The sequence below is a fragment of the Gopherus evgoodei genome, chromosome 2 (assembly GCF_007399415.2).
Source record: "Gopherus evgoodei ecotype Sinaloan lineage chromosome 2, rGopEvg1_v1.p, whole genome shotgun sequence".
Taxonomy (NCBI): domain Eukaryota; kingdom Metazoa; phylum Chordata; order Testudines; family Testudinidae; genus Gopherus; species Gopherus evgoodei.
Window position 1 is genome coordinate 236,403,240 of NC_044323.1, and position 16,189 is coordinate 236,419,428.

General features: G+C 45.2%; 1 protein-coding gene across 2 annotated transcripts in view; it reads left to right on the forward strand.

Moving 5' to 3' along the window:
- C2H8orf34 (chromosome 2 C8orf34 homolog) overlaps positions 1-16,189 on the forward strand; it is a 285,116-nt gene that overhangs the window by 75,587 nt on the left and 193,340 nt on the right. The gene's annotated exons all lie outside the window — the stretch shown is intronic.

The following is a 16,189-nucleotide window of genomic DNA, read 5'->3' on the forward strand; positions in this document are numbered from 1 at the left end:
GAACGATGCCCTACAAAGCACATATGAAAATTTTGTCCTGATGGGACCATGAAGTAAAACAAAGGCAAATGGAGCATTTATTGTCCCTTAGTAAAAGACACCAGGTTTTGGGGGGGGGGTTTGCGGGGTGGGGGAGGAGAGGGAAGGGTGCTATTACAAATATATTTTCCACACAAAAACAGGCAGGTCTTAAATCCATTCTTTTCCCTGGAATTTTCCATCATGGTGGAAAAACAAATTAACCCAATGTGGCTAGAATCATAGAGCTGAAATATAATCACAGGAAAAACGAATAATTTTAACAATCAATTAACCAGTTAATTGGACCAGTAGTGCCAGTCTAACAGTTGTAATATGCCAAGTCTTAACTAGGGAGAAAGCAAATTGCCAATATGTGAAAGTTGACTTATTTTAAAGAGTGATAACTTGCCACTTCATGGCTGGAGGGGACTGAAGGTGTGTGGAAACCACACTTCCTCATGGAAACTCATATAGGATGTTCCATAGCACAGTTCTTTATGGCCCCAAAAGTCAAAGTTTTCCAGAAGTTTGTGGTTTGATGTAGTGTGCAGGTGTATCCGAAGAGTGAACGTCTTGTCTGGCTTTTGGAAGGAGAAGCAACACAGATCCCTGTCCCCTTCCACCCTATGAATCACTATGACCATTAGCTATGAATGAGGAGGAAAGAAATCTGAGGCTGCTGAAGAAGGAGGAATTTGCACAAAATTATTTCTATTCAGTTCCTAAATTAGGGTTTCCTTACACTGAGAGAACTGTGGTCTTAGTTGTAAGTATCCTTTTCCTATGCTCTTTAATTTTTTAATTACTTTCACTGAACTATTTGGCATTTTATTCTAATCTGCTGTAAGTTATAGGACCACATTCATTTCTGAGTTACAGCACTTTGCAGAATAGGAATTTCCCTTGTGTAGGAATGCTGGTACAGAGCCAGCAAATCCGAATATGGCTCCTGGGTGACCCCACCTTCCAGCTCTGGTGTAAAGAGTGTCACTTCTGGATTGTTGTCAGCTGGTGTAGGTTAGCAACAGTTTGATCTAATCTACTCAGGTGCAGATCTTCCCTGAAATCCATGGACTCTGTGATGTGTCTCTTTTTCTGCTGTGCCAGTCTGAACCTTGGCACAGCATAGAATCCTAGGCTCGTAGTTTTTAGTTGCTGATTTTTGTAGTATTTCTACCCCTATATACCATGTCATTACTCACTAACCTGATCCTGCAGCTTTTGTGCTCAAGTAACTGCCAGTGAAGCTAATGGAAAATGGCATGTACAGTAGCTGCAGGACCAATCTCCAGAATAGTTAGACAAGTATTCTTTCTTTGGGGACTTAATTTTATTTCTCTTAAACTCATCTTTTGGATTGAACACTTAAAGATGGCACTGTCTGCTCAGCAAGAGTAATAAAGATTAAAGCACTTTTCTCAAGAATGAGATTTATCCAAAAAGTCGCCCTTCCTCCTTTCCGGATGGCATACTGTATACTGGTATATTGCTGCATGGCACTTTGGAGGAGACTGTTTCAGTGGTGTTGCGTGGTTATAGTTTGTAAAGCACTTGAGCATCATTCAAGATGGAAGTCATTATAGAAACATTAAAAAATAATTGTGATTAATAATAAAAGGGACAGACACATAGCATCAGACTTTCAATTCGAAGTGTCTTACGGTTATTGAATTCTTGCTGAGGAAAATAAAATTGTTGTAATGTCTTGCGGGTGAAGTGACTCAATGGAAAATATAAGACTCTAGGTAAGTTAAACAAAATTGGGAAGTCAATTCTTGCTTTTCAGGCTCTGAATCTCAGATTTCATATCACTTCTCTGTCAGAGTGGTTGATCAGGTTATTCTGTTAACATTGGAACTGTTTTTCTGAGATTTTGGACAGAGCCCTGGTGCATGAAAACCAGAATGCTTTACTTAGTAGGAGAAAAATTGGCTCTTGGGAACTCTATGGCCATCTTCTGGCTGATGAGGAAAATACAACAGTATATTTACATTCACTCTTAATGAATGCTACATGAATGAATTACAAGTCATATATCTTTTTTCCTAGAATATGGTATACACAGCAACTTACCAGGCATGAGTTTGAGGGAGTGTGCATGTACAGAAGTGATTACAAAAAGGAAAGGAACTGGCCTGAACTACTAAATTACACACACTATGTTCTATTTCAATATTTTAATTAAAAATGAGTCCCAATGAGGGCAGATGATGATAGATCTCCCTGAGTTTTGAGAGTCATTTTCACTCAGCTAACTTGCTGTTCTAAGTTTTTTTTCATAGTTTTAAAAATACGTAGTAAGAAAATGTAATGTAAGTCCATTAACTAGTAAACCATTCATCAGAGAGGAGATTTGGCATTACAGGGTTTTTGATGCCTAGTTTTAGGCTAGGCCTAAGCTTGTATATCGCCTAGTGAAAAAGAGCTTGTTGCTGTTAAATGTTTTACACCAGATGCTAAACGTTGCTCTGTGAAAGGCTGTAGTCACTGTGTGAATGAAAGTTAAAATACACTATACGGTGTATTAACTATATTTGGTTTTATTATAATAGAGCAGTATGAATTATACTCTAATACAAATGATGACTACATATAAGAGCTAGGAATTATTATTAATAATGTATACCCTTTCTAACTTTCTCCTTTAAAAAAATATTTTGAAAGTGCACTTATGGCTCAGCATATCAAAGTTAGAGAAATCTGCCCAAAGACAAATTTGCTTTCTTTGCTATGGAAGATATTATTCCTAGATTGAATGGAATCAATCTCTATTCTTTACTTCATGCTGGAAATCAGTTTTAGGAAGAGGACCCAGCCTCCAGACGCTGGCACAATGAACACGTTTATTTCTTCACTCTGACAGTACTGTTACTACAGACTGCCATTTGACATCACAGAGAAATCTCCAATCCACAACAGAAAATGAGAGAACAGCTTAGAGGACAAAGATGTGGTGTATTTATGAGCAGTATATTAATCTATGCTGATATAAAAGAAAAGCATGACAAACAATTGACCAGTATTCTAAATGTAAAGGAGTTGGAGGGTGCATGTAACAGGGTGGCTTGTCTCATTCTTAGGGCCTACCAAATTTATGGTCCATTTTGCTCAATTTCACAGCCACAAGATTTTAAAAATTGTAAATTTCATGATTTCAGCTCTTTAAATCAGAAATTTCACTGCTGTTGTAATTGTAGGGATCCTGACCCAAAAAGGAGTTACTAGGGGTTATTGTAAGGGGGTTGCGGTATTGCTACCCTTACTTTTGAACTGCTGCTGGTGATGGTGCTGCCTTTGGATCTGGGCAGCTGGAGAGTGGCAACTGATGGTCGGGAGCCCAGCTCTGAAGGCAGCACCACCACCAGCAGCAGTTCAAAAGTAAGGGTAGCAGTACAGCAACCCCCTTAAAATAGCCCCCTTAATAATTGGCCAGCAGCAGTGCAGAAGTAAGGAATGTATGGTATGGTATTGCCAGTCTTTACTTCTGCACTGCTGCTGGTGGGGCACCGCCTTCAGAACTGGGCACCTGGCCAACAGCTGCCCTCTGGTTGGCCTGCTCTGAAGTCAGCAAAGCAGTAAAGGTGATAATACCATGACTCCCTCCCCAAATAACCTTGTGACCCCCCGCAACTTCCTTTTGAGTCAGGACCCCCAATTTGAGAATTTGACCCCCAATTTGAGGCAGTAGTAAGATAGTCCCATAATGCCTGGGGTCCAGATACCAGCTCAGTGCTGACCAGCATCCCCAAAGCAGTTGACGACTCTGGTGATAGTCCTGCACAGTAAGGATACAGTGCCTCCAAATACCTCCCCTAGTGAAGAGTCTGCATGCACATGTGTTCTTGCTGTGTGGGGACCATTGTATTGAAGTAGTTCATGACACACTGAGAATGCTCTTTGAAATTCAAGAGTGAGACTTCATGGTGTGATGGTATGGGGGGGGGGTCTCCCTCCAGTGTGGCCTGAGTTCACTCCATCCCTAAAGCTGTCCTTTACCTTGAGGCAGTGAGACCTAAGTATTCAAGTCGATAGGGTTACCTTGATTCACAGGGCAGCAAGGCCCAGTGTCCAGAATCAATAAACGGGGAGGCCTACTGGCTGGGGTAATTAGGGTGGCCCTGATTCGCAGGGCAGTAAGGCCTAACAACCAGAGTCAATAGAGCAGGACTGATTCATAGGGCGGTAAGGTCTAATGGTCAGAGTTAATAGGGTGGTGGGCCTCTACCCAGAGGTGGGCCCTCCCTGCTCCACCAGGTCCCAAGGCTCTGACAGTGGCAAGTGCATTCGCCTCTGAGTCAACGAGGATTCAGCCACAACATGCTGACCACACTAGGGACTATGCCTAATCCTTGCCCTTGGCTGCTTCCTACCATGGCTCCTGTATCTGTGGTCTGGACAGCTTCTGAGTTCCTGTGCCTGGGCTGTTCCTGGTGGCTCCAAAGTCCCTGAGGTGTCTGCAGGTATCGGGGCATCTTCCGGGGTCTTGGCGCTTCTGGCTTCTGCGGTTGGGGGCTGCAATGGCTCCAAGGCTGGAGCCTGCAACGGACGTCCTTTGTCTTCAGTGGTCAACCCCGACTGAGCCGAGCTGCTCACTTTTATACTGGTACTGCATTTGGGGCATTCCCTACTGGGCATGGGGGCAGGGCTTTCTTAGCCCACAAGGAGAAGTTAACCCTTTCCTGTCCAGTGCAGGGTGAGTTCACGCTGTCACACATCCTCCCACTTAGGAGGGTACGCAAATGTAGGTTCTTCCTCTCCCCACTTTCTGCCTATCCTTGGGGGAAAAATCAGTGTTGGCATGTGCCTTCCTAGGGCAGCACAATACCTGAAAGTTGTATGGCTGAAGGGCAAGATACCACCACATGATGCACATGTGTTGGTGTGCTTCATGCTATTTAATCATTGCAGGGATGCATGGTCTGTGATCACTCTGAATGTATTTCCTAATAGATAATATTGCAGGGCATCTATGACCCACTTAACAGCCCAGGCCTCCTCCGGGTGTTTTCCCTGGCAACTTCTTGTGATAGTGCTGCCCCAAGGCCCACTTCCGAAGCGTCTGTCTGTAAATGAAAGGTTTCTGGAAGTCCAGGTGTATCAAGACAAGTCCTCTTGTGAGTCGTTCTTTCAACATCTGAAAGACTGTCTGTCTCTCTCAGCGGACCATTGGACCCTCTGGGGTGTGAGTTTCTAGTTAGGTCTGGCAGGATCACAAAGTCTGGGACAAAACGCTGGTAATATCTGGCTAGACCAAGGAATTGCTTTACCTGTATCTTTGTTGTATTGGTGGGCCAATCTCATAGGGCCTGCATCTTGTCAACCAGGGGCTGTAGTTTGTCCCCTCACCCCCCATGGTGTATCTTAAGTACATCACTCACTCTGCCTGAGGTGGCATTTTGTGGGGTTTGCCGTGAGTCCACCATCCTTAAGAGCACCCTGAATAGGTGTTGGAGATGGTCCTCCCAACAGGGTGCTGTACACGATACCATCGATGTAGGCCTGGCATAGTGCTCGGGGTTGTAACAGTTGGTCCGTGAGCTGCAGGGAGGTGGCCATGGCCTTGTGCAGTCTCAGTGACATTGTTATAAATTGTCAGAATGGCCATTTTAGGGTGAGAGTTTGGTGTTGGGGATTTGCCAATATCCCTTAATCAGATCCAAAGTTTACAGGAACTTGCGTCCCTTCCCTTCCCCCCCTCCCGTTATTCCAAGAGTTCATCCACTCATGGCATTGGATAGGCATTGAAATGGGAAATTTCATTTACTTTCATGAAATCAATGCAAAAATGCACTGAGCCGTCTGGTTTTGTGACCAGGACTATTGGGCTTTGCCATTCACTGTGTGACTCCTTTATCAGGCCCAAGTCCAGCATGGTCTTCAGTTCCTTCTACACTGCCTCCCAATCTTGCGAGGCAGGGGCCTGTGTGTAATGCTTATGTTCTGATTGGGCTTGCCATTGGCATCTGCCCCAGCTGCACTGAGCCATCTGGTTTCGTGACCAGCACTACTGGACTTCACCATTCACTGTGTCACTCCTTTATCAGGCCCAAGTCGAGCATGGTCTTCAGTTCCTTCTACGCTGCCTCCCCATCTTGAGAGGCAGGGGTCTGTGGGTAATGCTTACCTTCTGATTGGGCTCGCCATTGGTATCTGCCCCAGTCGGACTGATAAGACATCAGGGAAGGCTCACAGGATATCCTGCAATTGCTCTGACCTGAGTGAGCACTTCTCACGTTGCCACTGTTCCGGCCTTGAGTGGGCCATTGACAAGCACTCCGTGCTTTGTTTCAGGTGGGTAGAGGTTGATGAGTAGGACTTCCCTGGTCTTCAATGCATTCAGCAGGTTGACATGATACATGCACATCACCCGGTGTTGTCCTAGCAGCTAGACCTCATAATCAACTGGTCCGATCCGTCGAGTGACCTCAAAGGGGCCTTGCCAGTTGGCCAGGACTTGGGATTTGGCCAAGGGTAATAGAAGCAGCTTTTTTTATGTAAGTGGGCCCCCTTGTTATATTGCTGAGCTTGGATCTCCTAGACTTGTACCATATTCTCTTGTGAAGTTCCCCAATGTTTGGAGTCGCCCCCACAACTGCAGCACATGATGAAGCCACTCCCTTTGTCTGTTCTTCCCATCCTTCTCTGAGGAGGTTTAGGATGCCATGGAATCGCCTTCCATATAGGAGTTTGAAAGGGGAGAAACCTGTTGATGCTTAGGGTACCTCCGGTATGGTGAATAATAAGGCAGAGAGAAGAGTATCTCAGTGGCTGGGATCCTCTTCTACAAATTTCCACAACATGGTTTTCAGTGTCTTATTAAACCTTTTCACCAAGCCATCCATTTGGGGATGGTACATGGACGTCCGGAGGGTTTGTATATCTAGAAGTGGCACAACTTGGCCATTAAGCAGTAGAGCCCATTCATGCCCTGATCAGTTAGAATTTCACAGAAGATTCCCACCTTGGCAAAAACATTCACGAATTTCACTGCAATCTTAGGGGACAACCTCTGGATACTGAGTTGCATAGTCCATGATCACCTGGATGTAATGGTGGCCAGTCATGTTCTTCTCCAGGGGGCCTACTAAATCTAACCCTATACACTCAAAGGGTACCCCAACCATGAGGAGTGGGAAAAGTGGGGCTTCTGGCACTCTCTTTGGTCCAGTTTGCTAATATTCTGGGCATGAGTCACAATAGTCTCTTACCTGTTGATGGATACCTGTCTAGAAGAAGCTCCTCGCCATCCTCTGGAGGATTTTTCCTTTCCAAGGTGTCGGGCCAGGGCACCAAATGGTCTAGATGCAAGAGGCCCTTGCACAACTTCCAGGGAACTAACAGCTGTCGGAGCACTTCATGAGTCAGATTCTTCCACTACTTGATGGAGGCAGTCCTGCCGTCTCTCAAAGTTGTGCTGCTGGGAGGCCTGAGGGTGGGGGGCATCTTCTTCCTGATCCCTAACTATAGCCTGCTCCCAGGCTCAGCTAAGAGTTGGATCCTCCCGCTGCTCAAGGATGAAATTGCTATCATGCTCAAGTTTGGCCTAGTTGTCATCCATATATGCACCTGTCTGAGGGAGTCTCAATTGTGGGAAGGCCCTTCCCCTGGGTTATTATCCTGGTCATGGCTGAGGAGCCATCAGCATTGTCTCGTATCAGAGGGGTAGCCGTGTTAGTCTGGATCTGCAAAAGCAGCGAAGAATCCTGTGGCACCTTATAGACTAACAGACGTTTTGGAGCATGAGCTTTCGTGGGTGAATACCCACTTGCTCAGATGCATGTAGTGGAAATTTCCAGGGGCAGGTATATATATGATAGCAAGCAAGCTAGAGATAACGAGGTCAGTTCAATCAGGGAGGATGAGGCCCTGTTCTAGCAGTTGAGGTGTGAAAAACTACAGAACCAGTTTCTCCTCTCTTGGTTTTCACACCTCAACTGCTAGAACAGGGCCTCATCCTCCCTGATTGAACTGACCTCGTTATCTCTAGCTTGCTTGCTAGCATATATATACCTGCCCCTGGAAATTTCCACTACATGCATCTGAGGAAGTGGGTATTCACCCACGAAAGCTCATGCTCCAAAACGTCTGTTAGTCTATAAGGTGCCACAGGATTCTTCGCTGCTTTTACAGCATTGTCTCATCACTCTTCCCTGTTGGCAAGTAATGGGCGCAGTCCTATGAAAGGTCTCAGAACGATGGTCGGTCCCATCCCAGAATAGGGATAGGCTATATTAGGGGTCACACTAACCTGGAGGGCCACGTGGAAGTGAGAAAGCTCCAAGGTCACTCAGGTAGTGGGATAAGAGTGCACATCTCTGTGGATGCACTGTATGTGTATTTGGGACCTGTACAGTTCAAGGGTTGGGACCAGCTCCCTCTGGACATCCAGAGCCAATGAGAGCCACCATGGGTGTCCCATTTACACACACAGGGACCCCGAGCTTCTCTGTGGTCTTCTTCTGAGCCTGTGGACTAGCTACCCAGGCTTGTCTGTGTTACAAAATATCGGGTCTGCCTAGCTGAGAGCCAATTAACAGCCTGACAGGGATAAGGAAAAATGCTTTATTCTGCAGAAAAAGGAGAGCCTGTACCTTGGTACAAAAGACTCTGTCTTACACAAATTTCACAAACCTTTTATACACATTTAGACAAAGACCCTTGCGTGTTAATACTTGATTGGTAAGTGTAAAGTCTCATGTTTCCCTTATCTAAGTAGAACTAACTGGTTAGGAGCAGGATCTTCCTGCCTTGAGGCAGAGGAAAAGAGATAGTGAAAAAATGCAAGCTACTGTGTCCATGAGCAGTACTTACTCCCCTCCTCACCTACTGGCCGCTTGTAATCTATTAAGGGGGGTCAACCAGCTTTCACAATCCCCCCTTCGGGCCTGGCAAGCCCAGATTGCCAGGCCCGTTATGTAATTTACGATTAAGCTGAAGAGACAGGTACTGAGTTGTCTTACGGACAGCAGAACCTTTGGTTACAGCATTATACAGACATTTTGCACATTGTATTACTATTCAAACAATACATGGAAAGAACAGGCAGAAAATAATCCATTTAACAATTGTAAGGAAATGGCCAGTAAACCATGACCCAGGGACTGGGAGAAGGTCCTTAAAATTAAAGATGTGATTAAAAGATACAGCATGAAAAATAACAGCAGCGTTCTTAATAGCCTATAAATCCTGTTCAATTAAGCCAGAATGATTAACATAAAAACAGCATTTTTTCCCGATGCAAGCACAAGTCCCCTCTATTTTAGCATTTATAGCATCTAGCACACGTTTATTTTGCAAAGCCAGTTTTGCTACTTCATGAATCTTTTTTGTAACTTTTGAAAAGCGTCTATTAATGCATTAGCTGCTTTTTTAAGCTCTGCAGAAATATTTACAACTGCTTTCTCTAGTTCAGCTAACCCCAACCCAGGAATGAACGCACGGACAAAGAATGGAATCTTGTTTGTCTGACAACTAAGGGACTGGGGCACTGACTATAAATCAGTTAGCTATACCAGGTGGTCTAATTTCCCAGATGTCTTGGTGAATAATCCAGTCCCATATGCATTCTCTCCATGGACCCGTCAGGATTCGGTATGTGGAAGCGCACCCCCCCAACTGGTCCAAATACCTGGAAGAAGCACTGTGAATGTCCACACTTCCACTCAGAAAGTGTTCAAATATGTGTCCATGACCACAGATCAGATGGTACTCCTGATGTGTCTGTAAGGGCAGTGGGCCAAGTTTGGTGCTCAAGATCACTCCAAATGGCGATCAGCTGGTCATTCAGGAAATCCTGCATTTCTAAACATACTAGATCCCACTGCAATGCCTTCCCAGCCTCAGTGATATTCAATACCATCTCTGTTAGTAACTTCTGAGTCATAGAACTAAGGGTGGAAATAACATGCAACTCACCAACTCTAGCCTGTACTTGGGTTAGCTGAGCTCCAGAAATAAGGCTGGTGGCCTTTTCTAGTTGGCCCAATTTCTTATCATGTTCTTGGCTTTTAATAATATTCCAAATGGCTGCTGCGCTATTGGCCCCATCCCATAGGGATCCGGTCAGGTCCCTCTTCTTCCAGAAGAAATAACCCAGGCCCTCTGTTGTGCTAATCTAATGGCAGCCCCTAGTGTTGTATCAATCACAGTCCATTGATATCCTAATACATATCTCCTCGGTGTAGTACTATATCACATCTGTCGGTTGTATACCTTTAACTAATCTCAGGTACTTTCAAGAGGCATTGACATTAATAGCCTAGGAGGGGGTGTATTACAGAGTAACAGGGGAGATGGCAGGGGCAACAAGGTGCCTGTGGTACCTGTCATTTTAAATTCAATTAGGGAGAGCAATACATACTGAAGGATTTATCCAGAACACAGGGTGCAGCCTGTAGAACAAAGCCCAAAATCCAATTAATATCACAATCCCAAGCATGAGTCCCACAAATTTTTTTTTCTGCCAGTGTATGATTCTTTGTGTTTTTTTTCTCACCAGGGTCAGTTTTTAATGTCCTTTCTAGTCAGGAATCCCTGGACTTTGGCAATTTTAGTGGAGTGAGTGTTCCTTCTTGTTCCCCGAAACAGTCGTGGTTCAGCGTCCTACAGGGAAGAGGTCACCAGCACATTACCCTTGTACTTTTTCCCTGCTGTCCAGAAGGCACAGTGGAGCTAGAAGGAGAATCATTAGTAGGAGAATTCTCCCGATGTGGAGGGGTCTTTTTGCAGTAAGAATCATGGGTCCAAGCAGTCAGTCTTTGGCACTTCACAGGTGTTGGTAGTTAGCAGGACTTTCCAGCGTGGAGCCAGAGCAGTCTTTCATTGGTGGACCTTTACATTGATCCAGTCTCCTGATTCCAAGGAGTGGCAGGGCTGCTAGTGTCTTTGGGTAGCGCTTCTTTACCTGTGAGAAAAGAAACCTAACACATTTCATTAGTGCCTGGCAGTGTTTTGCAGATCTCATAGCTGCTTGGGCACATTCAAGCCTCCCACCCCCCTTTTCTTGGTTATCAGCCAAGTCTTAGCTGTCAGCAGTGTCCTTGAATGGAGCCAGTGTCTTATCTACAGTCTGCTAGCTACTTTTTTTTCTTTTCAGTTAACTCATTCTGTTCTTTTTTTCTTCTCCCTTTTTGGCTTCTTTTAACCTACAAAGGAAACTTTCAGTCTTCACTCATACACCTTTTCCCAACAACGAACACATAAACATTGCCATTATACAGTACATTAGTCTTATTATTTAATGTATGCCACATATACCCTTCCACTAAAATAACTTTATTACAGAGGTTTGGAGCAACAAGCCAGGACAAGCACACCCACTTTGAGGAGTTCATTCAGCACAACCTTTAGTCCAATAGCTTCCCACCATCCCCAGCCCTCTGGCTAGAAATCTGAGGTAGCCAGAAGGATCCCATGTACAATATGGGGAGTGGGTTAACCTTTCATGTTCTTGCTTCCAAAAACTGTTGGTATGCAAATTTTAATAACAATTTTTAATTAAAAGATTTGGCCAATGAAGTTTCTGTTTCTTTACTTAAGCAAATGTGTTAGACTTTAGTATATACATTTTCCTGATTTATCCAAACACTTTGCATTCCAAGTTGAATAAAACAAGTATCTGCATTCCAATCCAACCCCTCTGCCCGATTTCAAACCAGACCATCCCATGAAAACACTAAACACAACAGTTCCGGCCAGGAGACAAACACCACAAGACAGAACATAGAACACAAAACATAATTTCTATTGTGCCAGTAAATGCATGATATGTTGAATGCTGTTCAGCTGGCATTAGTTTTCTCTGATTATCTGAAAGACAAAAAAAACAGAGGTCTGCCCCTTCTGGGCAGTCAATCATTACTTAAATATACAATTACCCTTGTTGATTTCAGGCAAAACAGAGGAATTACCCCATATTTTCTTGTATTAGTTTCATAGGCAGCCCAGGTTTTCAATTACATAACACTATATACATTCTTCAGCTAATTTAACTAAATTGTTCATAGCCAAACCAAATGATTGCAATCCAATAATTTCTTTGCCTGAATTTATTTACAAACATTTCACAGACACCAAAAACCTTTTTTTCTTTAGCATTTTTACAAAGTTTAACTGCTGTTCCCTCCAGCAACTACAGAGTTAACTTCTCACTCTTCCTTAAATCACTTGCTTGTCTCCCAGCAGCCACTTTTATCAACTCAAATCACCATTCCAAGTAAGTCCTGGGTATTTGAAATCCCCATGCTTAATCTTACTGACTCCTTCCTTCCACTACACCCTTAAAGTTTTCCAACCTGTTTTCCAATCTCTCTGTCTGTTGCCTGCCCACCTGGGCCCGATCCTGCTTTTCTCACTGAACCGCCCCTTCCATGGGCACCAACTTGTTCCACTACCAGTTTAGCTAAGAGGATGGGCTTCTCAACTAGCCCCCAACCTTCCTGGTCTCTTCCCTTAAACATTCTTACTCACAAGACTACCCGAGTCCTCACTCGTGAGGCTTGCCACCTGGGCAAAAACGCATAGTCCATTGGCGTTTAACTATTCAATTTCCTCTTGACATTCCTTTCTGAACACCAGGTAAAGGCCATTTACTTAGCATATAATCTAAACCACTTTAGAGGGTTTACCCAGAGACCCATCAATCTGTCTGCTGACACTCAAACAGAAAAGAGAATTACACAGAGAACAGAGGGAATTACAGTCTAATCCAGGTTTTTCTACTTCTATTACACCGACCGCTACAGGGGATGGGACAGAAGGATCTCAATACAACCTCAGAGCTTCCTCGCACGCATGGCTTCCACTCCAAGGAATTACGAACGAGAGGTTCAGTTCTGCCCACACTCCTAACGTCCAAATATTTACAGAGCAGAAAAACAACAGTAACCGGTTAAACAGAATAGAACCAGAACCAGATAGTGCACCAGAACCAGATAACCAGATAAGAGGCCCGCCTCTAATCAGAACCAGATAGTATTTCCTTATCCTATTAGGGCTCACCTTATCGGATCACGAACCCCGGGAGCTGCGGAGAAGTGAAGAAGAGGGGTTAAGCACCCCAGTGGCGCCGCTCCTAGTTCACCGCAGCCGTCTGGAGTCCAATGTCCGAGCTAGGAGAGTCCCGTCTGGAGTCGCCAGAAACTGTTACCAAAATATCGGGTCTGCCTAGCTGAGAGCCAATTAACAGCCTGCCAGGGATAAGGAAAAATGCTTTATTCTGCAGAAAAAGGAGAGCCTGTACCTTGGTACAAAAGACTCTGTCTTACACAAATTTCACAAACCTTTTATACACATTTAGACAAAGACCCTTGCATGTTAATACTTGATTGGTAAGTGTAAAGTCTCATGTTTCCCTTATCTAAGTAGAACTAACTGGTTAGGAGCAGGATCTTCCTGCCTTGAGGCAGAGGAAAAGAGATAGTGAAAAAATGCAAGCTACTGTGTCCATGAGCAGTACTTACTCCCCCCTCACCTACTGGCCGCTTGTAATCTATTAAGCGGGGTCAACCAGCTTTCACATCTGTAACTGCAATCCAGAAATGCCCATCTTGGCCATGCTCATAACGAAGGTCTGAGGTCTCTGTGGCCAGAGGGTCCATTTTCAGCAACCTGAACCCCACCCAAGGGTCTTCATCCAGTAGGGATGAGACTCGGGCAGCAAGTGGCCACCAGGTTGGGCCTGGGTGGTTGGCTGGGGTCTCAGCCAGGCATTGGTATTCTCTGGACTCTGTCAGGTGCGGGCTTCCTCCAGCTGGTTGATCCCTTTCTCTCAGCTCTTCTGCTTTTCAGTTCTGTGGCTCCCCACTTTTGGCCACCAAGTAAACTTCCCCCCAGCTGCGAGGATTTGAGTGAACTGCTCCAGGACTATTGCTTCTGCTGCCTGGGCCCTGGACTGCTTGTCCGGTTCCAGCCACAGCCAGGCGTAATCCCTGAGGCACTGGGCCACTGCTCTTGGTCTAGCCCCAAAGGGTACCACTTTCAACAGAAACACGATTGGAATGTTTCATGACTGATGCCTGTGTGATCAAGTATAGCCTCCTTCACCTTTTCATAGTCCAGTGCTTCTTGGGTGTCAAGGTTGCAATAAGCTGCCTGGGTGGGCCCCATCAAGTATGGGGCTATAAGGGTAGCCCAGTGGCTTAGGGGCCAACATGTGGCAGTGGCCACCCGCTAAAAGTTACTAGAAAGGCCTTGGGATTGTCCCCGGGCCCCATCTTGGTGAGCCACAATGGGAGGCTAAATGGTGCGGAGCAGAGATTGGATTCTGCTGAGATGGCAGGTAGGGCTCCTCCTGGCTGTAACAAAGCCACCATCTGCTGCATGAGCCTTTCCTGCTGGGCTTGTTGTTAGCTTTCCAAGAGCCATTTCAAGACTTTATCTAACTCCATCCTGAGACCTACTATGCCTTGGATGGTGAGGTACAACTATCTGGGTCAGTGGGGGAAGAAAACACGTCCTCCACCATGGGCATCTCAATGTGAGCCTCTCAGCAGGCTTCAGTCATTGCCTGCATTCTCCACCAGGTGTGGCTGGTGTGGGGGGATGTACAGTGCAGAGTGAATTCACCCCATCCCTCAAGCTATCCTTTACCTTGAGGCAGTCAGACTCAAGGACTCAAGTCAATAGGGCTACCCTGATTCATAGAGCAGTGAGGACTACTGGCTGGAGTCAACAGAATCACTCTGATTTGCAAGGCCTAGCAGCCAGAGTCAATAAACTGGCCCTGGTTCACAGTGTGAGGAGGCCTAGTGGGCAGGGTCAATAGATTGGCCCTGACTTGCTGGATAGTAAGGCGTAATGGCCAGAATCAATAGGGTGGTTGGCCGCCACCTGGAGGCAGATGGTGGCTGGGGTAGGGGGACCTGGGCCCTTCCCTGCTCCACTGGGTCTCAGCCCAGGACCCTGATAGCAGGGAGTGCATTCGCCACTGAATCAGCGGGGATCCAGCTGCAACACGCTGACCACACTTGGGACTATGGCTAGTGCCTCACTTGAGGTACTTCCTACCATGACTCTGGCATCTGTGGTTTGGGCGACTGCTGGGTTCATCTGCCTGGGTTGTTCCTGGTGGCTCTGAACTCCCTGGGGTGTCTGCAGGTATCGGGACATCTGCCAGAGTCTCAGCGCCTCTCGCTTCTGTGGTCAGGAGCTGCCATGGCTCTGAGGCTGGATCCTGCAGCAGACATCCTTTCTCTTTGGTGGTGAGCCCCCATTGAGCTGAGCTGCTCACTCTTATACTGGTATTATATTTGGGGCATAACCAGTAGGGGCATGGAGACAGGGCTTCCTCAGCCCACAAGGAGGAGTTAACACTTTCCTATCCAGTGCGGGGTAAGTTCACCCCATCACACACAGGCACATTGCTAGCCTCTCTGCAGCATACACAGGGCAAAACTTAGAGTGGGAAGGAATGCAACAAATACCTCTGAGACACCTTTGAATATGCCTTTGGATTTGCATTTCCCTCCTTCCAAGTACTTTCTAGGTTATTCACTTCAAATGTATTGTCCCAATAAGGGCTTTGAAGTTCCTAATACTTTCTAGATGTTGCATTAGTCAGTCTCCTAAAGAAGTTACATACAGTTCGCAATAACACATACACAATTGCATTTTTAATTCAATGGTCCCAAAAGGTAAAGGTATAACAGGGTTCCAAAAAGAATTAGATAAATTCATGGAATATAGGTCTATCAATGGCTATTAGCTAAGATGGCCAGGGATGCAACTCTATGCTCCAGGTGTCCTGACTGCCAGAAGCTGGAGCTGGACAACAGGGGATGGATCACTTGTTAATTGCAATGTTCTGTTCATTCCCTCTGAAACATCTGGCATTGTACACTATCAGAAGACCGTATATTTCAGATTTTTTAATACAAAATTCTGTTAGTTTTTAGGATTAAATTGTATTGTATTCAAAGGCCAGAGTCTGAAAGGTATCGGAATTAAGTGATAATTGTTTGATTTCGGCTTAACAGTATGTGTTGAGATTTCATATGCACAAATAATTCTGTTTTAAACTGACACCATCAACTTGAAATGTAACCAGTTACAATAAATGAATTTAAAATGGTTTCATATACCAGGTTTATCCCTTAGTCTCCCTGACAATCTTTCATTTTACTGTCATATTTTTATTTTTTTTTAAAAGTTTTTTCTCTCCCTTGTGCAG